This window comes from Ambystoma mexicanum, chromosome 1p (assembly GCF_040938575.1).
Source record: "Ambystoma mexicanum isolate Mex_15411 chromosome 1p, UKY_AmexF1_1, whole genome shotgun sequence".
Classification (NCBI taxonomy): Eukaryota; Metazoa; Chordata; class Amphibia; order Caudata; family Ambystomatidae; genus Ambystoma; species Ambystoma mexicanum.
The window spans coordinates 1,405,495,826-1,405,505,763 of NC_090921.1; positions in this window are offsets into that span (position 1 = coordinate 1,405,495,826).

Here is a 9,938-nt window from a genome sequence, read left to right on the forward strand (position 1 = left end):
AAACAGCAAAGAAATAGAGCAGATAAAATTAAAAGCATACACAATACTCATCCACCTCTAGTAGAATGTATAGCAAATGTTCAAACAAAACAGCTAATACACTAAGTCAACAAAACTGAACCAGCTAGCAGTAAATAAATGATGTCCCCTCTTCCAAAAAGTAAAAATAAAAATAAATGTATTAAGAAGAACGCACCCATGTAAAGCCCCGTTAAGTCCCGCTTTGCCGCGGGCTTCTTTCCAGCGTTCTATCTGTGGATTTTGCATCGCTGCTGTTGTTGTGGACTACAATTTCCATCAGGTGAAGGATCAAGAAAATACGTTCTCAAAGTGTATACTTATGAAACTTGACTTCTGACACATCTTTTTTATTATTATTTAGGCCCTCCTGCGTTGAGTACTGGGCGGAGCTATATAAACACAGTTGCGCGCGATCCGCGCGCACGCACCCGTGTAAAGCCCCGTTAAGTCCTGCTTTGCCGCTTCACCGTGCTTGACGCGGTGAGCGGTGAGGTTTTAGTCTTTGAGTCCATTTGATAACTGTTTGGTTATTCTATATCCTTTTTGGGTTTTATTTGGTCTTGGGCACACTTGACCTAGCTACATTATGAAACAAGGCATCACCACCTTAAAATCGGGCATGCCCGTTGTAACTGCCTTGCATTGCACAAATGGTGCAAGTCCTTCACATAATCCGGCACTATCTTCAATAAAAAAAACCTATTAAGTTCTACTCCTCGTATGGGCATTATGAAACCTAATTCAAAAAGCAAAGCTGAACTGTTGCTAGGGATGGACATTCGACCTTTCTGCCGAGATGGAAGTCACGTGGACTGTTCTTATGTGAACAATGGAACTATCTTGACCGCATCAACTGACTCCGTGGAAAAAACAACTGCTGCAACTCAAAAGGACTCATCTCACGGACCATCTGGCAAGTATGAAGGAGCAGATGAGGGTACAACTAGTGGGACAATAAAGCATGTGCCAACAGCCGTCTCTACGGTCACTTTTGCAAAGGAAAATGTGTCCCTAACTGATAGCATTTTGTTAAATAATGTGCTAACCGGTCCTGTTGCTTTACCTGCTAAAGTACCTATTATGGCCACCTTGTCTGCAAATGACATCTCTAATTCTAAATTGTCTGCAATATCTATTTCTGGAGATTTGGCCGTAATTGATCTTGACTCAAATGCTTCATGTTTTTCAGCTCATACTAATTCTGAAAAACTATCTAAGTCCCCTATTTTATTTACAAATATTAGTGTTGCTAACTCAGTGGAAAAACTGTCATTTATTGCTCCAGCACCATGAAAAACTGGGGGAACTTGCCCTCTGCATGGTGAGCTGGCTCATACTCAAAATGTAAACTCTGGTATTGCTTTGACTTCAATGAACACTGCTATTCTTGCATTGGCCAAACTGTTTGAAGTTTTGGCTAATAAGGCGGATGTTCATTCTAATCAACTTAACCAGCTACTATCTGAACAACTCAGGATTTCCAACAAACTTGAAACTCTGTGTTTACCTACCACTTTGCCTATTAGCAAGAGGTCAGTAGAATCTCAGACATATTTTCAACCTGATGACCCTCCGAAGTGTTATCAGAGTATTCCGCTTATATCAAATCCCATCATTGATTTGGCAAACAGTGTTCAGGAAGCCGCAGATGAACATCAAATAAAACCAAATGATTCATTATTTGGTGGTGTAAACACAAAGGGGGTCATTCCGAGGTTGGAGGTAAGGAATTACCGGCACCAGTAAGGGTCCAGATGCCGGTAATCCCTTACCTCCGTATTCCGAGGTCCCTTTGTGGGTCCTTCCTTACCTCCTGCTTTTAGTAGGAGCTAAGTACGGGACCCGCAAAGGTACTTCGGAGGTAATTACGGTACCGTAATTTACGGTGCCGTAATTACCTCCTTCCCCATTCCCATTTAGCCCTATGGGGCAGAAATGGGGAAGGGCAAAAGGTGAATGGGGAATTACCGGTCCCTCCAACCCTGGAATGGACCGGTAATTACTCCATTCACCATGCCGGATTTGGGACGGTTTCGGAGGCAACCATGGAGCTAATTAGCTCCAAACCCGGACTGAGGCCCAAATACTTTTGATGTACCTGTGAACTTGGGACACAATAAGGGTGCCCTTTTAAAAAAATCAAAAAAACATCAAATCTGTGGCCAGACGAGCATCTCAAATAAAATCTTTCAACACCAGCAACAATTACCACAACTGCTTCAAAAGCCATAGCTAAAAAATACCTGCTTCAATCGCAGGCGAAGAAAGCTAAGACTTTACCAGCATCAAGCGCCCCTGTTATGGCATACAGTCCTTTAAATAAATTGATCAGTGCTGCTGTTGATGTCTTTTGTGACACTACTAATAGGCAGACATCTAATGGCTTCTGTTTCAAACCTTCTTTGGCCCCAGCAGTCTTGAGCTCATTAGATCGTCGTAAAGAAATAAGGCAAGCTGTGGATGAGTATATGACTTCTAAATCTGCTTTAAAGAGGCTGTCTTTTGTGCCATGTGAAACGGTAACTACGTGTGAGCCCAATGCCCCTGTGGCTCAGAAAGCGCAAACAATACAGTCACAAGTTGACGATCACACAGATTTAGTACAAACTGTGACACAGGTAAAACATCAGAATAAGACAGATATTCCAGCATCTAACTTTGTGACAACTAGTGATATGGAAAAATTGATCCAATCGACTTTAACAAAGTTTTTCAAGTCTCCTGCCTCTTCTCAAAGCAATGATTCTGCAGTTAAGTACTTGACATCCAACGCTTTTCCTATTCCATCTAAACAAAAATCTCTGAATATAGGTGCTAAGCGTCCTGCAGTTCACTCACAGACTATTAGTTGCAGGCCTGTGCCTGCTAAGCAATATAATTTGAACCGAACCTCAGTCCTGTCCATATTCAGTGAAATCCCCAAGCTCGATGATATTGGTACCATCGACATTCAGCAAGTGGAGTTTACTGACCATCTAAAACGGACTTCTGTGACCTTATGGATAAATTCGAGGGTCGTAGTTAATGCGATTTGGGCTGTTAAGTCTCAGCTTTTCGATATTGGTTTTATCCTTCTCCCAAGTCCTGATCATTCAGATTGCTCACTAAAGGAACCATTGAACCAGGTCCCAAAGTCACATATAAACAGAAACCAAGGCTCTTCCCCGCATATATGAAATTGTGACCCCAACAATAATCAATGTTAGCTACCTAATTTCCTAGAAATTGAGTTGTCCTTGATTAGTTGGAATTCTAGAGGGCATAGGCATCTTTTGAATAATCAGGCCATTCACCTGCTAGACCACGATATAATCTTGATACAAGAATCTTGGTTTACCAGCGTTCCATCGTGGAATAACTATGATGTCCTCTTGATACCTGCAGTCAAGGGTTACTTTGGGCCTCTGGTCTATTAACTGCTGTTAAGGAGTCTTCAACCTTAAAGGTAGTGGATGTGCTTTTATTAACATTTACTAGAATCCTCTGGCCATCTCTGATGATAGGTTTCTGGAATTTGTGAACAAAACTATTGACCTTATAATCCTGGATGGGCATTCGGATTCCATCATTTTGGCTGGTGATCTGAATCTCCATTGTTTGGGCCCAAATTGTAAATCTGAAATACATTGTTTGTCCAAGTGGACAAGCTTTGTAGATTCCAGAAGCCTGTTCATACTAAATGGCTCCTTTCCCCAGGACATCCCACCTAGAACCACCTGGCATCGAGCATGTAGTCAGGGAATTATTGATTACATTTATGTCAACGCAGGCATGGTGAATAAAGTAACATCGTTCAAGATAATTGACACAAAAGTGAGCGATCATAATGTGCTCAATGTAACCTGGTTCCTCAAACCTAATCTGGTACAGGGGAAACCCTGTTCTCTTATGGGTTCTTATAAAGTAAACCCAGCTAGAAATAGATTAATGTGGACCGAGTCATCCTTAGAAGCTTTTAGATCATATTATGATGCCCAGTTGAAGTGGAAAGCTGTTTGGAAACATACTCCAGAGGTAGTCTATCATGATTTAATGCAGTTATTTCAACCAGCTTCAATCTCTCATAAGCAAAAACAAACGCTGCATTTACAAATTTTTGATCATGAAGTTAGAATTAGGAAATCTTTGGTTCGGGCTGAAAAGAGGGAAGCCTATAAACTCCCCTGTGATTTACGATTAACAACCTTAACTTTTATCAAAACCAGATACAGAAATTGGTTAAGAGGGATTCAGGCTAAATTATATCAAAGCGATGGAAGCAATATGCTTAAATTATTAGCTACTAAAAACTCTGCACAGTCATGGAACATCATTAATCAGGCCACTGCTGGTCATCAGGTCGCTGTTCAAACTAAGGATGTGACTGAAGAGAGGTGGGTACAATACTATTCTAATCTATTTGCTGCACCCCCGGTAGACCCAAGTATACACAAGCCTGACCCTCAACCTAATTTCCATCTCTCTTTTGATAAAGACGACATATTGTATTTCATCAATCAAGCTAGCCCGTCTAGAGCACCTGGCCCGGATGGTTTGTCAAACACACATATGAAGCAATTCCCGGACATTTGGGTAGATATATTATATCTCATCTTTGATAATATTAATTTATCTAAAAAATTCTGATGTCCTGGAAACAATCCATCATCATCCCTATTTATAAGAAGGGTGATCGGGCCAATCCGGCCAGTTATAGACCCATCTCTTTACTAGATGTCCCCAGGAAGATTTTTTGTCATAAAATTCTGAGAGACCTGAATAACTGGACCAAACACTGCCTAAAGAGAGATCCTTTTCAATCTGGATTTGTCAGCGGTCTTGGCACTCTTCCTAATATTATTACTATTAATATGCTCAAGTCCCAATATGCTTGCCGGAAACAATCTTTATACTTCGCATTTATTGATTTTCGGTCAGCTTTTGACTCAATAAATCATGACCTTTCATTTCAAAAGTTGAAACTGCTTGGCTGTCCATCAACTCTCTTGGCACTCATTATTCAGTTACACAAGGATACCTCTATGCATGTCAGATTGTCTTTGGAAGGCCTCTTATCTTCCGCTTTTGCTACTTTTGTGGGCCTTGAGCAGGGGTGCATTCTGGCTTTCGTATTGTTTAACCTATTCATTTTTGATATGGGCAACTCATTTCTGGGAATTGTTTCTGATGCCCCGGAACTGGGAGGCCAGTGTATACCCTGGCTTTTGTACGCTGATGATTTAGTTTTAATATCACAAACGCCCAAGCGGCTCCAGGCTTTATTATCTGCTCTTTCTTATTATATAGAAAAGAACCAGCTCATGGTCAATCTAAATAAATCTCAGATTATGGTTTGCAAACCACAAGGAAAATCTAAAATCACCAATGGTACTTGGTTTATTTGGCAGGAATGTATGGAATTAGCTTCAGAATATAAATATTTGGGGCTCTTCATACAAAATACCGTTAGGGACAATAAATATCTGATTACCCTTCAGTCGAAACTCTCGACATTGATTTCACAGGCCAAGATTCTTCTTTATAAGTATGGGAAATTGACTTTAAAACATCTTTTAATGTTCTATGAGCAAAAAGTGATTCTTATTCTTCTTTATGGTGTTTAATAAAAGCTGTATACAAATGACAAAATGTGGAATAATTTGGAGGCTAGATTTTGAAAAAGGATTCTACATCTCCCGAATTGTTCCCCTATGCCGATTTTAAGATTTGAATTGGGCTTGAATTCAATGGCTGGTAGAGTTAAGTGGAGAATGTGTTCCTTTTTCCGCAAATGTTTGCTTGGTTTGGAAAATAACAATATCCTGAGCACTGTTGCTTAGTACTTGTCCTCCTCAAACCATGTGTTTCCACTGAAATGGCGGAATTTATTATTGAATACTTTGGTAGAAGTATTATCGTTGGGACTGGATAAAAAACTATGAATCTTGTTTAAAATACAGAGATTTCAATAACAATGATTTTGGGAATATGCGGATGGGTCAAGTGGCAACTTATCTCTTGAAATGTCCATCTGGGAGTGTACGAAATACATTTTTGCACCTCAGACTTAATTTATGGACTACTAGGGAAGTATTGGTGAGGCGTAAAATCATTCCTGCTGGTTTAAGCTACTGTCGGTTTTGTGAATCTCATTCCATGAGGGAAACCTTAAACCATGTGATAATAACTTGTCCTAATTTGAAGGAGCAGCGTGATACATTTTTTATTAACTTGTTGAGACTCCATGATGAATTGGATGAAAACCAGATATGGAGTATTTTATTTAATAGTACAAAATTCTCTGTGATAAAGGCTTTAGTGCACTTTTTGGAAGCTATATTGCCATGCGAAATCAATCTGCAAAACTCATTTTGAACCGTGAATATCATTTGTAAATATTCAAAGCTATTTTGTGCACTTGAGACACAAAATGTGTGTACATTTTTACCTTTTTCTTTTATTGATTTTAGTAGTTGCTCATTATCGGATGTATCATTTTCCTCATGGTTATTGTTATTGTTTTGATTATCGAATGGAATGTGAAAATGTATATTTGTATTAGAATTTTAAAAAGTTGATTTATTCAGCTATATCAAAATAAAAAATAAAAAATTAAGAAGAATAAAACTACTAATAGCGGTAGCACTACATCTTCCAATGTTAATGAAGCCACAGTTAAGCATTCCCCAAAAATTATTTTACAAAAATGTTCCATCATAGAGTACTTCACAATCTTATAAAAACAGCAGAAAAGTCACACTCAACCCTTAAAAATTAATGCAAAAGACTAATCCTGGAAGCTTTCTTTGACAGCACACTGCTCCTCAAAAGAACATTGTTTATATTATTTTTAACAAGAATGAAACTAATAACAAAAATAATCAGCAAATCACAAAAAGTACTTCTAAACATGCACAATGTCATCATAGATTCTTTTGCAAACCTCTGTGCAGGTGTCGGGATTCACACAAGCAGCACAGAACCATATTTCAAGGAAGAGGCATATAACCAAGAGCAGAAAAACCTGATTGGCATACATAGCAGTGACCGAGGGTATGAAATGGTAGACAACACCATTATGGCAAAAGAAACCCTCATTGAAATAATTTCCCCAACAAACTTACATCAACTCTTCATTCCGCCGAACCAATCCGTCCAGTCTACAAATGCCCCTGCACCTCAGTGTGTAACATACGGAAACATTCCTTCAAATCTTTATGCCAATTCCTCAATCACTATGTGAAAGTAAAAGAGAAAATTAGAATAACATTTTGCAAACCATGGACTCCTGTCCAGTGCACAATTAAAATGGACTGCAAGGACATTCATTAGCCTGCATTTCAGGAACTGCTTGCAAAAGCACCTTCCACCACATAAAAATGTTACCAACACATCCTTTCCACTATACAGAATCTTGTCAAGAGAATGTACTATGCAAAAAGTACTGCTTTAGAAATGCAACATTTTAATAACATTCTCCTACATGGCACAGCTAAAGAACTCCTTCAACAAATAGACCATATCCAAAGTAAATATTTTGGAAGTGAAGTAACTTTAGCGAAGAGTAGCAAAAACCTTAAAAATGCAGATCTTATAATAAACATGTACAAAAAAGAAATAGCAAACTTTAAAAGCGCATCTGCTAAATTACCAAACTACTCAGGTGAATCCTGTGGTAGGATTAAAGTATATGTAGTTTCGTATCTAGTGGCTAATACCTAGCGTGGTGACATAGGTACCGTGATTCTACGTACCTATTTCTCTTTAATGCTTAGTGCATATGTCTTTCCTGGCTTAATATTGTGCTCAGAGGCATTCCCCTTGCGCATCTTACCTTTTGCTTCAGTAACGCTTTATCGAGTTCTCTCTTTTCCTGTTGTATTGGCGACGGTCACACCCGTCATTTTGTATTTCTCCCATATTTACATGAACAAACTCACGTGACCGGGTGAATGTGTGGCTTGTCAAATCCCTCTATTGCTTTTTGTTTTATTAATACTTCAGAGGGTAATTCATAGAATTCAGTGCACAATTGGCGCACGCGGCTGGCGCAGAGGGTGCGCGTGCGACTTTCTGCGCCAGCCGCGTGCGCTAAAATCCATTTCCGCGCACAGCGTATTCATGGATTTTAGCTACCAAAACCAGCTGTGGCGGACAGTGGCGCAGCAACCCTGCACCAGCGCCAGTTGCGCCCCCAAGAACGCCCCTCGCGCAAGGAAAAGCCATCAAAATCCCCAATCCAGCGCAAAGGGCTCTTCTAACCCTGTACCAGTATACAGGGCCACCACACAGCACACTGCAAGCGGAGAACGTGTATTACTGGGGTTCGCTGGAAGTTTCACACGCGATCGGAGCGTGGTACGTGTATTTCAGGTGTGGGAGGGAAGTTTCGCACGCGATCGGAGCGGGGTACGTGTAATTCGGGGGTGCGCGGGAACTTTCACACGCAATTGGCCCTGTGAGAGTGGGGTGTGTGTATTCCTGGGGTGCGTGGGAGGTTTCACACGCGATCGGAGCGGGGTATGTGTAAATCGGGGGTGCATGGGAAGTGTCACACGCAATTGGCCCTGTGTGAGTGGGGTACGTGTTTTCCGGGGGTGCGCGGGAGGTTTCACATGCGATCGGAGCGGGGTACGTGTGAATCGGGGGTGTGCGGGAAGTTTCACACGCGATTGGCCCTGTGCGAGTGGGGTACGTGTATTCCTGGGGTGCACGGGAAGTTTCACATGCGATTGGCCCTGTGCGAGTGTGGTACGTGGATTACTGGGGTTTTCAGGAAGTTACACATGCGATTGGCCCTGTCCAAGTGGGGTACGTGTATTTCGGGTGTTGGAGGGAAGTTTCATACGTGATCAGAGCGGGGTACGTGTAATTCGGGGGTGTGTGGGAACTTTCACACGCGATAGACCCTGTGCGAGTGGGGTGTGTGTATTCCTGGGGTGCGCGGGAGGTTTCACACGTGATCGGAGCGGGGTATGTGTAAATCGGGGGTGCCTGGGAAGTGTCACACGCAATTGGCCCTGTGTGAGTGTGGTACGTGTTTTCCAGGGGTGCGCGGGAGGTTTCACATGCGTTCGGAGCAGGGTACGTGTGAATCGGGGGTGTGCGGGAAGTTTCACACGCGATTGGCCCTGTGCGAGTGGGGTACGTGTATTCCTGGGGTGCACGGGAAGTTTGACACGCGATTGGCCCTGTGCGAGTGTGGTACGTGGATTACTGGGGTTTGTAGGAAGTTACACACGCGATTGGCCCTGTGCGAGTGGGGTATGTGTATTCCTGGGGTGTACGGGAGGTTTCACACGCGATCAGAGCGGGGTACGTGTAAATCGAGGGTGCGCGGGAAGTTTCACATGCGATAGGCCCTGTGCGAGTGGGGTACGTGTATAACTGGCGTGCGTGGGAAGTTTCACACGCGATAGGCCCTGTGCGAGTGGGATACATGTATAACAGCGGTGCGCAGGAAGTTTCACACGCGATTGGAGAGGGGAACGTGTAGTTCGTGGGTTCGTGGGAAGTTTCACACGCGATAGGCCCTGTGCGAGTGGGGTACGTGTATTCCTGGGGAGCGCGGGAAGTTTCACACACGATAGGCCCTGTGCGAGTGGGGTACATGTATAACTGGGGTGCGCAGGAAGTTTCACACGTGATAGGCCCTGTGCGAGTGGGGTACGTGTATAACTGGGGTGCGTGGGAAGTTTCGCACACGATTTTGCTGTCAGAGTGGGGTATGTTATTTACGGGGGTGCGCGGGGAGTCCTACATGTGATTTGGCAGTGTGGGTCCTCCCAGGTGTTCCTTCTACACCGTCCACGGCCCCTGCAGGCAGCCCACACCACAGGAGACTACCCTGCACCCCTGGTCATGTCCCGCAGGCAGCCCATCCACCATGGGTATGCCCCCCAGCCAAGCCACATATCAACTTGCACTACTGATCACCA